Source organism: Neoarius graeffei, chromosome 3 (assembly GCF_027579695.1).
Source record: "Neoarius graeffei isolate fNeoGra1 chromosome 3, fNeoGra1.pri, whole genome shotgun sequence".
Taxonomy (NCBI): domain Eukaryota; kingdom Metazoa; phylum Chordata; class Actinopteri; order Siluriformes; family Ariidae; genus Neoarius; species Neoarius graeffei.
Window position 1 is genome coordinate 94,854,336 of NC_083571.1, and position 14,709 is coordinate 94,869,044.

Here is a 14,709-nt window from a genome sequence, read left to right on the forward strand (position 1 = left end):
TTTTTGAAAGAAAAGCACTGTTCTTTTCAATGATCACTTTAAACTAATCAGAAATCCACTCTATACAGTGCTAATGTGGTAAATGACTATTCTAGCTGCAAATGTCTGGGTTTTGGTGCAATATCTCCATAGGTGTATAGGGGCCCATTTCCAGCAACTCTCACTCCAGTGTTCTAATGGTACAATGTGTTTGCTCATTGCCTCAGAAGGCTAATGGATGATTAGAAAACCCTTGTATAGTCATGTTAGCACAGCTGAAAACAGTTTAGCTCTTTAGAGAAGCTATAAAACTGACCTTCCTTTGAGCAGATTGAGGCCCTGTCCACACGGCAACGGATTCAGGTGACTCTGATACAATCGCTTATCGTTTAGGCCTGGCGTCCACACGGCACCGGCGTTTTGGGTGCCCAAAACGCAATCTTTTTGAGAACGGGTTCCAGAGTGGAAAGATCTGGCAACGTTGCCGTTGCGAAGTCGTCTGGATGAGTAGAACGGATTTGTTTACGATGACGTCACAACCACATGACTGTGAGTGCTTCACGCCGGGTAGAAGTGTAACGAACTCAATGCGAGTTGTCAACAAATCCTATAACTTGGTTCATGAAACGCGCTTACAAAATATTTTCACTGTGAATATTTATTGTGTAATGGTGCAAAGTGAGAGAGAGAGAGAGAGACTCTGCCCTTAGGGCAGAGTCAATCCCGTCAGCAAAAATAGGGAAAAAAAGGAGCGATCTCAACTCTTCAGATGATGGTTTAAGTCCTACAATACATTCCTCAAAAAGGGCGTAGAAGAGCAAATTAATCCATCAACGTGTAGCATTCAATTTATTCCGGACCATTAAAGACGCCGCCTTCCGCGTAGAATCATACGTCATCCTCGCCGCCATATTGGATAGGTCAAAGCGGAGAATAAAGATTCATGTGCTGCGTTTAACTGTACCAACAGGTTTACCGTCCAAACGAGATCACATGGGATTACCTTTCACAGGTGAGAAACAACAAATTAATCCATCAACGTGTAGCATTCAATTTATTCCGGACCATTAAAGATGCCGCCTTCCGCGTAGAATCATACGGCATCCTCGCCGCCATATTGGATAGGTCAAAGTGGAGAATAAAGATTAGCTGCGTTTAACTGTACCAACAGGTTTGCTGTCCAAACGAGATCACATGGGATTACCTTTCACAGGTGAGACTGGAAAAATACTTTTCATTGTATTTGGTCATTATAATGTAATTTTATGAACAGATTTTCCTGACTTTGTGGCTAAAATGAAGTCTCGCGCATAATAGTTTATGCGCATGCGTCCTTACTACTTCTATTGTTCTGGTGTCTCCGAAGGGACCGTCTTACAGCGCCCCTAGAGGTGTGGCATGTGTATTGCATCGTTTTCAGCAAGCGTTGCGTTGCCATATGGACCTGATATTTTACTGATCGTTGCCCATTTGGACGCGATATATTTTTAAATAACATCTCGTTGCCGTTGTCGTGTGGATGTAGCCTGAGTTTCTGGAGCATCACATTTGTGGGGTCGATTAAATGCTCAAAATGGCCAGAAAAATGTCTTGACTATATTTTCTATTCATTTTACAACTTATGGTGGTAAATAAAAGTGTGACTTTTCATGGAAAACACAAAATTGTCTGGGTGACCCCAAACTTTTGAACAGTAGTGCATCATGATCTGCTCAGTGGTGGTCCCTTTAAAACACTCTGAGGTCCTGGGCCTGTCAGACACTCTGTGGCAGTCTGATAAACCTTGACATTAAGTATTTCATCTAACTAAAAACATCCATGCAAAAGTGACACACACGGTTATATTCTGGACACCCTCAGCAATAATAATGAGAGTAAAGTGAATGTAATGAAATTTGTTTTTATTTAAATTAAGTGCAAACAGAACCTTACAAAAAACTATTTTCAGAGTCTTCAAACCTTGTAAAAAAAACACCTATAAATATATCTGCACAAGACTTTTGAAGACTTTTGATATATTTTTTACCATATTAACATGCCATTGTTGTGTGTTATGCCTGATGTCAAGACTCATCTCTGCGAGCCTACCACACAGATGTAATACTTGTCATTTTTAGGGCATACCTAACAACATGTGTTTTCTTTCTCTCTCTCTTCCCCCCCCAATCTGTCCCTCTGAGTTACATGTTGGTCCTGGGATTGAGATGCTGGCCTCTTCTGCCCCTCGGACCTGCTTGATCCATCATGGTGCCCTGTGTCTGGTCGGAGTTTTATCGCATCGCTCCTGTGAAGGATGGCCCCATGAGGATAGTTGAGGGTTATACCTGGAGGATGCTCTTGACTCTTACAGTAATGCTTTTATGGCTGAGGACTACAGTTGTCTTGCTAACTTTAGGACTGCAGTTATCATGAATCAGTTTTGCACTCAAGTTTCCATCAATGAAGAGTTATAACATCAACGAAACTGTCCTCATGTTAAAACTGTTAATATTATAGTCAGGCTGTCTGTTGTTGCCCAAATGAGGATGGGTTCCCTTTTGAGTCTGGTTCCTCTCGAGGTTTCTTCCTCATGTCGTCTGAGGGAGTTTTTCCTTGCCACCGTCGCCACAGGCGTGCTCATTGGGGATAGATTAGGGATAAAATTAGCTCATGTTTTAAGTCGTTCAAATTCTGTAAAGCTGCTTTGCGACAATGTTTATTGTTAAAAGCGCTATACAAATAAACTTGACTTGACTTGAAGTGTGAACCTTGTAAACATACACTACCGTTCAAAAGTTTGGGGTCACCCAGACAATTTTGTGTTTTCCATGAAAAGTCACACTTATTTACCACCATAAGTTGTAAAATGAATAGAAAATATAGTCAAGACATTTTTCTGGCCATTTTGAGCATTTAATCGACCCCACAAATGTGATGCTCTAGAAACTCAATCTGCTCAAAGGAAGGTCGGTTTTATAGCTTCTCTAAAGAGCTAAACTGTTTTCAGCTGTGCTAACATGATTGTACAAGGGTTTTCTAATCATCCATTAGCCTTCTGAGGCAATGAGCAAACACATTGTACCATTAGAACACTGGAGTGATAGTTGCTGGAAATGGGCCTCTATACACCTATGTAGATATTGCACCAAAAGCGTAGCCTGGGCCCGCCCATCCTAAGCGTGACGCAACACGAGGGCCTGTTGCGAGCTTAGCCCATGTTTACATTAGACCGTATCAGCGGATCATCAGATTAACGTTTTTAAAACGATTAGTGTGCACACAGCAACACCAATACACGATTTGCGTGCATACAGCAACACCAATACACGGATACGCTCGGCTCCGCAGGCATCCTGCGCTCCAAATCACTCCGCCCTGAACAGCGAGTGCCCTCTGGAGGGTGCGCACTCCGTCCTTGCGCAGCTCACAGAGCACGCGAGTGAAGTGCACAAGCTGTGATTCGGGACTGAGCCGCTGTGTGTGTGATCCCAGCGCATATCACTTACCACTTGCAAGTGGAAGGATGGCAAGCCTAAAGACAATCATAACTACACAATGGGCAGTATTTGCATCAGTATTTGCAGTATTTTCATACTTTTATACTCTTTAATGAAAGGTGATACAAGGTGGAAGTCCGCGCCGTTTTTCAGCAGTCGCGTCACATGACCAACGCCAGCAAATCAGGAAGGTGGATGTCACAGTGACGTTGTCCAATGACGACGCCAGCTAGAGCTCAGCACAGCGTATCCACGTATCTCAATGTTTACACAGCACCGGAGCTGACACGATCTGGATTGAATACGTGGACGCTGGCGGATTCCCGTTTCCCGGCGTTTCCAGGCGTTTTAATGTAAACGGACAGTGCATCCGCGAAGAAAATGAGACAGATACGGTCTAATGTAAACTTGGCCTTAGTCTGGCCAGGCAAGCTATCTACAGCTCTTCCAAGCTCCCGAAAAATCGGGAACCAATCAACTTTGAGCATCTCCAACGGCCCTGGGTAGAGGCGTGTTCAAGGCACTGATGTAGTAGAACTGCAACCGGAAGCCATAGATTGTTTACAGAATCTATGCCGGAAGCGCTTCATTCACGCTTCCGCATCTATTACGCATAGATGCTGTATTGAAAGCATTCAATGGGAAGTTCTCATTGAAAACGGAGCAAAGAGCAGCCCTGGAGGTATTTATTGAAAGGAAGGACGTTTTCGCCTTGCTCCCGACCGGCTTCGGTAAGACCAGTTAGCCCCGTCGCGTCGCATACGTCAGAGGAAAGAGTGATGTGATTGGTTTAAGCTTCGTCACAGCCTTTTCTGGCTTCGACCAATAGCAAACTGAGGCATTTCAGGGAGGCGGGTCAACCACGGGCTCTGGGAAACGGTTGGGCTTAATATCTTGGCCAGACCAATAGCTCAGAGAGCTTTGAAGTCACGTTAGCCAGGCTACCAAAAGCCAGACATTTAGTAGAATTTAGCTAGAATAGTCATTTACCACATTAGCAATGTATAGAGTATATTTCTGATTAGTTTAAAGTGATCTTCATTGAAAAGAACAGTGCTTTTCTTTCAAAAATAAGGACATTTCAAAGTGACCCCAAACTTTTGAACGGTAGTGTAGGTGTTGGCTACATAAAAGTAAGAACAGCATTCAGAAGTGTTATGTAGTTTCAATACTAATTGTAGAAACTTCAGGCTACATCCACACGACAACGGCACCGAGATGTTATTTAAAAAAATATCGCTTCCAAATGGGCAACGATCAGTAAAATATCAGGTCCATATGGCAACGCAACGCTTGCTGAAAACGATGCAATACACATGCCACACCTCTAGGGGTGCTGTAAGACGGTCCCTTTGGAGACACCAGAACAATAAAAGAAGTAAGGACGCATGCGCATAAACTATTATGCGCGAGACTTCATATTAGCCACAAAGTCAGAAAAATCTGTTCGTAAAATTACATTGTAATGACCAAATACAATGAAAAGTATTTTTCCAGTCTCACCTGTGAAAGGTAATCCCATGTGATCTCGTTTGGACGGTAAACCTGTTGGTACAGTTAAACGCAGCACATGAATGAGGCATCTTTATTCTCCGCTTTGACCTATCCAATATGGCGGCGAGGATGACATATGATTCTACGCGGAAGGCGGCATCTTTAATGGTCCGGAATAAATTGAATGCTACACGTTGATGGATTAATTTGTTGTTTCTCACCTGTGAAAGGTAATCCCATGTGATCTCGTTTGGACGGTAAACCTGTTGGTACAGTTAAACGCAGCACATGAATGAGGCATCTTTATTCTCCGCTTTGACCTATCCAATATGGCGGCGAGGATGACATATGATTCTACGCGGAAGGCGGCATCTTTAATGGTCCGGAATAAATTGAATGCTACACGTTGATGGATTAATTTGTTGTTCTACGCCCTTTTTGAGGAATGTATTGTAGGACTTAAACCAACATCTGAAGAGGTGAGATCGCTCCTTTTTTCCCTATTTTTGCTGGCGGGATTGACTCTGCCTAAGGGCTATTCTCTCTCTCTCTCTCTCTCTCTCTCTCTCTCTCTCACACACTTTGCACCATTACACAATAAATATTCACAGTGAAAATATTTTGTAAGCGCGTTTCATGAACCAAGTTATAGGATTTGTTGACAACTCGCATCGAGTTCGTTACACTTCTACCCGGCGTGAAGCACATGTGGTTGTGACGTCATCGTAAACAAATCCATTCTACTCATCCAGACGACTTCGCAACGGCAACGTTGCCAGATCTTTCCACTCTGGAACCCGTTCTCAAAAGATTGCGTTTTGGGGCACCCAAAACGCCGGTGCCGTGTGGACGCCAGGCCGAAACGATAAACAATTGTATCGGATTCACCTGAATCCGTTGCTGTGTGGACAGGGCCTCAGACTACCTTTGTTTTCTCCAAAGTCAGTTGCCCTTTCAAATGAATATTGATGAGGTAGGTGTAATTCACCTGTAATCCCCCGTCCCCCCTGTCACTGTCTATGTCCATTTGTCAAAGACAAAGCCCCTGGCCCCTGTACCTCCCTGCCCCCACACCTCTCTGTTTGGAAAGTTACTGCAAAGAAAAGAAGCCCAAAAAGCCAAAGCTACATTTCACAATCTTATGCATAGACTTATGCACGGACGATAATAAATCTAAAGTTAGCAATGAAGATAAACTATGACTATGCAGGGCATGTTGACTTAGGTAACTAATTACTGTAAATCAGTAAATCAGTGAAACATAGTTTGGCAACAGAAAAATGTTTTCAAAACTTGACGAAAAAAACACAGCACGTTTCAATCAACTAGTTCTTTCTATTCAAAGATCACCTCCTATCCTAACAACCCACTAACCATCTAACATGCACTCTCTTCTTCTTACGCTATGATTTCCTATGTTTTACTGTAGCTTGATTGTTTTTCTCAATTGCAAGTCGCTTTGGATAAAAGCGTCTGCTAAATGTAATGTAATGTAGTTCTCCCTATACACTAACCGAAAAAGCATGACAACAACCGCTAGTGAGACATCTTCCTTGCGTTGGCCATTCCTCAAAGTTTCTCAGTTGGTATGGAAACAAGTGACCATGTGTACTTGTTTAAACCTGTGAAATGGGGGGTGTTCTCACCTCCCCTTGCTACGTGATGAGCGAATGACGACACTGATGTTCCATGCGCTTAACATGTGAATAGCTGAAGGGTGTGTCGTTAAGAGGCTGCTGCTGGCTGAAGTACTGAAATTCGTAAGAGTTGTTTTTATTCTCTTTACAAAGTGCTAAAGATAAAGTTTGTTTTAAATATATATATTTATATATATATATATATATATAATTTGAAAACTAGAAGATTCAAGGTTTCTTGTGGTGTTACTTGAGTGTTTCTAGCACAAAAACTAACAGAGCTTTAGATGTGTGTTTACTAACAGTCCTAAAAGTCCCCTGTGGGGGGCCGGCGACCTGAGAGTGTTTAAACTGATGGATGAAGTATAGGGCAGCTGATAAACTGTGCATAGAAACAGATGGGCTATAGACAGCACTTCACCAAGAATCAGTGGAAATATCTTGAAGATAGTCAAATTTATCTCTGGGGTCAGCTGTACAAAGTAATGGCAAGTGCAGAAGAGAAGTGAAGAAGCAGGTTGGAATGGATGGAGGAGTGTGCCAGGAGTGATTTCTGAACAGTACCAGGAAAAGTGAAAGGGAAAGTGTACAAGACAATAGTAAGACTAATGATGCACAGTGGTGCTTGAAAGTTTGTGAAACCTTTGGAATTTCCTATATTTCTGCATAAATATGACCCAAAACATTGTCAGATTTTCACGCAAGTCCTAAAAGTAGATAAAGAGAACGCAGTTAAACAAATGAGACAAAAATATTATACTCGGTCATTTATTTATTGAGGAAAATGATCCAATATTACATATCTGTGAGTGGCAAAAGTATGTGAACCTCTAGGTTTAGCAGTTAATTTGAAGGTGAAATTAGAGTCAGGTGTTTTCAATCAATGGGATGACAATCAGGTGTGAGTGAGCACCCAGTTTTATTTAAAGAACAGGGATCTATCAAAGTCTGATCTTCACAACACATGTTTGTGGAAGTGTATCATGGCATGAACAAAGGAGATTTCTGAGGACCTCAGAAAAAGCGTTGTTGATGCTCATCAGGCTGAAAAAGGTTACAAAACCATCTCTAAAGAGTTTGGACTCCACCAATCCACAGTCAGACAGATTGTGTACAAATGGAGGAAATTCAAGACCATTGTTACCCTCCCCAGGAGTGGTGGACCAACAAAGATCACTCCAAGAGCAAGGCGTGTAATAGTTGGTGAGGTCACAAAGAACCCCAGGGTAACTTCTAAGCAACTGAAGGCCTCTCACACATTGGCTAATGTTAATGTTCATGAGTCCACCATCAGGAGAAGACTGAACAACAATGGTGTGCATGGCAGGGTTGCAAGGAGAAAGCCACTGCTCTCCAAAAAGAACATTGCTGCTCATCCGCAGTTTGCTAAAGATCATGTGGACAAGCCAGAAGGCTATTGGAAAAATGTTTTGTGGATGGATGAGACCAAAATAGAACTTTTTGGTTTAAATGAGAAGCGTTATGTTTGGAGAAAGGAAAATACTGCATTCCAGCATAAGAACCTTATCCCATCTGTGAAACATGGTGGTGGTAGTATCATGGTTTGGGCCTGTTTTGCTGCATCTGGGCCAGAATGGCTTGCCATCATTGATGAAACAATGAATTCTGAATTATACCAGCAAATTCTGAAGGAAAATGTCAGCACATCTGTCCATGAACTGAATCTCAAGAGAAGGTGGGTCATGCAGCAAGACAACGATCCTCAGCACACAAGTCGTTCTACCAAAGAATGGTTAAAGAAGAATAAAATTAATGTTTTGGAATGGCCAAGTCAAAGTCTTGACCTTAATCCAATCGAAATGTTGTGGAAGGACCTGAAGCGAGCAGTGCATGTGAGGAAACCCACCAACATCCCAGAGTTGAAGCTGTTCTGTACGGAGGAACGGGCTAAAATTCCTCCAAGCCGGTGTGCAGGACTGATCAACAGTTACCGGAAATGTTTAGTTGCAGTTATTGCTGCACAAGGGGGTCACACCAGATACTGAAAGCAAAGGTTCACATACTTTTGCCACTCATAGATATGTAATATTGGATTATTTCCCTCAATAAATCAATGACCAAGTATAATATTTTTGTCTCATTTGTTTAACTGGGTTCTCTTTATCTACTTTTAGGACTTGTGTGAAAATCTGATGATATTTTAGGTCATATTTTTGCAGAACTATAGAAAATTCTAAAGGGTTCACAAACTTTCAAGCACCACTGTAAGCTATGTTGTATGGTTTGGAGACTGAGTGACACTGACAAAAAGACAGGAGGCTGAATTGGTGGTAGCAGAGTTGAAGATGCTGAGATTTTCATTGGGAGTGACAAAGTTGGACAGGATGAGAAATGAGTTTATTAGAGGGACAGCACATGTAGGAGGGCTTGGAGACAAAGTGAGAGAGGTGAGATTGAGATGGTTTGGACATGTACAGAGGCGAGATCCAGGGTATATTGGGAAAAGAATGCTGGAGATGGAGTTGACAGGTAGAAGAAAAAGAGGAAGCACAAAGATGAGATTTATAGATGTAGTAAAGGAGGACATGAGGACAGTTGGTGCAACAGAAAAAGATACAGAGGACAGGAGGAGATGGAGGAACATTATCTGCTATGGCGACCCCTAACAGGAACAGCCAGAAGAAGAAGTGGTCAAATTTATCTATGTTATTTCTTATGATAAGATTGCAATAAATCCATCCATTATCTATACTGCTTATCCATTGCAGGTCACAGGTGAGCTGGAGACAATTCTAGCTGACATTGGGTGATGGGGCAGGGTACACCATGGACAGGTCACCCTGTGTTATCAAAGGGCTAACACAGAGAGACAGACATTATCCATTATCCAGCATTCACACTTGGAACAGACAATTTACAGTAGCCAGCTGGCTTAATCTGCATGTCTCTGGCTTGTAGGAGGAAACTGGAGTACCCAGAGGAAGCCCACACAGACATGAGGAGAACGTGCAAACTCCACAAAGAAAGGTCCCAGTCGACTGGCAGGTTTGAACTCAGACCCTACTTGCTGTGAAGTGACAGTACTAATTACCGCACCACCATGCCACCCTTACAATCTACTGTATTATTAAACCTATTATGTCTAGACATTTTACTTATTTAAACTTTACATTTTCCCATTCTGGCGGCACAGTGGTGTAGTGGTTAGCGCTGTCGCCTCACAGCAAGAAGATCCGGGTTCGTAGTCTGGCTAACGCGACTTCAAAGCTCTGCGAGCATTTGGTCTGGCAAAGATATTAAGCCCAACCGTTTCCCAAAGGCGTGGTTGACCCGCCTCCCTGAAATGCCTCAGTTTGCTACTGGTTAAAGCCAGAAAAGGCTGTGACGAAGCTTTAACCAATCACATCACTCTTTCCTCTGACGTATGTGACACGAAGGAAACTGCTTGAGTAACAGGAAGAAGATAAATACCTCCAGGGCTGCTCTTTGCTCCGTTTTCAATGAGAACTTCCCGTTGAATGCTTTCAATACAGCATCTACTGCTGTGTCAAAGGCTTGCCACTGCTCCATGTTCGTAATGTTTCTAGTGAATGAAGCGCTTCCAGCATAGATTCTGTAAACAATCTATGGCTTCTGGTCGCAGTTCTACTATGTCACTGCCTTGAACACGCCTCTACCCAGGGCCGTTGGAGATGCTCAAAGTTGATTGGCTCCCGATTTTTCGGGAGCTTGGAAGAGCTGTAGATAGCTTGCCTTGCCAGACTAAGCTCGCAACAGGCCTTCGTGTTGCGTCACACTTAGGATGGGCGGGCCCAGGCTACCGGGTTCGAGCCCCATGGCCGACGAGGGCCTTTCTGTGTGGAGTTTGCATGTTCTCCCCATGTCCGCGTGGGTTTCCTCCAGGTGGTCTATGTGTCAGCCCTGTGATGACCTGGTGACTTGTCCAGGGTGCACCCCGCCTTTCACCCGTAGTCAGCTGGGATAGGCTCCAGCTTGCCCGCGACCCTGTAAAACAGGATAAAGTGACTAGAGATAATGAGATGAGATGAGATTTTCCCATTCTATTTATTCTATTTTTTTTTCCTACCCTATCCAATTCAGAAACATTTGTGTCTTTCTAGAAATACATGCTTTACATCAATGAAAAAATGCTATTTAATGACTGAAATTAGTGTTAAAAAAGTCTAGGCATAGGTTTAATAATCATATATTTTTACTGCAATCATAATGGATAATTCAAAAATAATTTTGACTATTATCAAGCTATTTTCACTTGCTATTTCTTTCTTTTTTTTCCAGTGTAATGTTTTTATCCAAAACATTTCCCCTATTTAGCAAGCACTTACAGTATATCCAAAGCAACTTACAGCTGAATAGATGAGGGATCCAAAAGTGGAAGCTTGGCAGTACGAGGATTCAAATTCACAACTTTCTGATCAGTAATCCAGAGCCATAATCTCTGAGTAACTCAGCAGGTGTACCTAATAAACTGTCAACTAAGTGTAGTTCTGGGTATCACAGTTAACCTTCGTAATCAACATGAAAGTCCTCTATCAGCAAAGTATGTACATGCGTGCCAGGCTGACTTGACAAATGTTGCTGCTTCAATCCAATATGTCCTTCATTTCTAATATATGACTGACCTGTCAGACAGAAGGATAAAGTGAGTTGTATGAACAGATATTTGTTTACAAAGGTCAACACATTTGAGCCGTCTGTCAGCAGTGTTATAAGATAGTGCTAGTATTAACAATGACCTTCACTCATTTCAGTGACATTCATAAAACATATTTTGAATCAGCAATGTGTAGCATTCACCATATGCTACTTTTTGCAACATCTTTTAATGTATATTTTCTTGGCAGAAACACACTCAACTCAGCTATTTTGCCTTTCTGCTTCTTCCAGTCTTTTGCCTTCATCTGTATTTTGGTTCCACATACACTGGAACCTAGTATTCAAGGGCCGTAGAGCATTTAGGAGGTAGAACAGCAGGGTAAAGTGACTGTGAGCTTTAAAGTGCATATTCTGGACCAATTTTGTTTTTTTATATGAAAGTATGTCCCTTTACACACTCATCCAGAAGGGTAATTTTGCACAAGGCCATCTGTCTACAGCAGAAAAAAATAAAATAACAAAACGCGTCTGGAAAAATCCCAAGGGAGTCTGGAGCCAGATTCGTGACGTCACGTGCAGAAGCGCCAGTAGGCTGTGCGAGCTTTGCACAGTTTCAGTGCACAGCCTGTGTAGACCAAGCGCTCCCAGTGTCCGGTCTTTTGGAAAACAAGTGAGTACTAATCCCATCAAGATTGGTGTTGCTACACCCTCCTACGATACATCTCATCTCATCTCATCTCATCATCTCTAGCCGCTTTATCCTTCTACAGGGTCGCAGGCAAGCTGGAGCCTATCCCAGCTGACTACGGGCGAAAGGCGGGGTACACCCTGGACAAGTCGCCAGGTCATCACAGGGCTGACACATAGACACAGACAACCATTCACACTCACATTCACACCTACGGTCAATTTAGAGTCACCAGTTAACCTAACCTGCATGTCTTTGGACTGTGGGGGAAACCGGAGCACCCTACGATACATCTGTTAACCATTTTAATAATTACGCGATAACGTTGAAGAAATTTGCAGAAAACCGCCAGGTCGTTTTCTCATAAACAAACCAGCGCTGATGTAGGATTCAGAGGGAGGCGTCCCGCACGTGACGTCACGAAAATCAATGTTTGCTGGGAAATCCAAATGCCAATTTTTTTCAGAGGCGGACCAATTCGCCTCAAATGGCTTGATTTCAACTGAATTTTTCTGGTATTGCGCAAGGTAAAAAAAAAATTGCACAAAATGCAAAATGTGACAGATATTTGACCAAAGTTTAATATAAAATAGGAGAATTACATTGATCTTGCTCCTGAATTTACCCGTGATATGCACTTTAAAATCCTGGTTGCTGTAATGGGAACATGACTATCAAATTACTCCATTATTTTAGAATAGTATAAATATGGAATAAACTGTTCCATTATCTTCTTCTTTAGTGTTCTGCCTGATGGCAGGTCCACTCTGACAGCTTCAGCCATCAAAGTGTCTAGGGAAGGATTACAGTAGTGGTTTCCCGTTGCATTCTACTGGATTATTATAGAGGTTTTCTCCTCTCAACCATTCACACCTAAGGTCAATTTAGAGCCACCAACTAGCCTAACCTGCATGTCTTTGGACTGTGGGGGAAACCCACACAGACACAGGGAGAACATGCAAACTTTACACAGAAAGGCCCCCGTCGGCCACTGGGCTCGACCCCAGAACCTTCTTGCTGTGAGGTGACAGTGCTAACCACTACACTACTGTGACACCATGGACTATTCAGTAATTCTGAAAATGAAATACCGTGGTACTACTGTGTCAGGGAATTGATATGATAGAAATGAGTAAAAATGCACAACTGCTCGTTTGTATCCATAAATTAATTTACATCAATAACCTCATCTAAGCCACAAACATTATTTATTGCATCGTGATGAATGACAAACACACATGCACAGCAGCTAATAGAGCATGATGGCTCCCATGTCACTGTTTACATGATCATAGGTAAGTGTAAGTGGGTGGATGTTCAACCCTTTCACAGATCAGATCATGGCGTTGTTTGTCTATAAAACACTTTCTGCCTTGTGGTATCTAGTGATGCTAATCAGATTACCCAAGAGACTGACTGTACCAACACACATAGTTTCCCTAAAAGTTATCAGTGATGATTTGCTTATCATAAGGTTACCATCCAGTATTCAAATATAGGCCAAACGTCACATGGCATGATAAAAAATAAAACAAGAAGACAGAGTCATCTCCCGCCCTACATACCAACTATATACCAAGTTTCAAGATATTATTTGTCACATTTTTCAAGTTCTGCTGCAGGAAACCAACCCTACCTCTTTACACTGACCTCAGCAGCCCATGGTATAAGCCCACCGGACCTTTGGTCCAGGTGAGCTAAAAATTAATATTTCTCACATTTCTTAGTATCAAAAGGCACATACACATTACTTAATCAACACATATACCAACTTTCAAGACCATACCACTCATAGTTTTCAAGTTCTGCTCCGGAAACAAAACCTACCCCAAAGACTAACCTGAGAGACTAAATCTGAAATTGTTTCCATGGAAACATGAAAAATTAAAATTTCTCAAATTTCTTAGGATGAAAAGGCACATCTACATCACTTTGTTAACATGTATACCACGTTTCAAATCCATATAATGAATAGTTTTGGATATATGCTCCGGAAATGAACGTTGCTCTTAGAAACTAAGTCAAAATCTATTTTCTATGTAAAAATTTGAATTTTTTTTTCCAAAATCCCAAACAGCAAAAGGCACCAGTTCACATGTTGCTTTATATGTATACAAAGTTTCATAAAGATATCTTCAGTCATTTTAAAAATATGGCCCGGAAACAAAAACGTGACTGGATGGACAGTTGGACAGATGGATGGACAGACGGGCAGACGGACGGACAGACGGACGGACGGAACCCATTTCTATATCCCCCGCCCAACTTTGTTTGGATGGGGGATAACAAATAATCAGATTTACTTCAAAGATAAAGCTTCATTTTCACCCATCTCATTATCTCTAGCCGCTTTATCCTTCTACAGGGTCGCAGGCAAGCTGGAGCCTATCCCAGCTGACTACGGGCGAAAGGCGGGGTACACCCTGGACAAGTCGCCAGGTCATCACAGGGCTGACACATAGACACAGACAACCATTCACACTCACATTCACACCTACGGTCAATTTAGAGTCACCAGTTAACCTAACCTGCATGTCTTTGGACTGTGGGGGAAACCGGAGCACCCGGAGGAAACCCACGCGGACACGGGGAGAACATGCAAACTCCACACAGAAAGGCCCTCGCCGGCCACAGGGCTCGAACCCGGACCTTCTTGTTGTGAGGCAACAGCGCTAACCACTACACCACCGTGCCACCTTCATTTTCACCACCTAAACAATATCCATATAAAACTTACACAACTAGTCACTATATGGTGAAGGATATATGCAGTTTGCCAGGAACGTGGCCTTATACATACAAACCTTTTCATTGGATGCTTTCAACAGTGCCATTACAAGCAGAAGGTCAGATATCT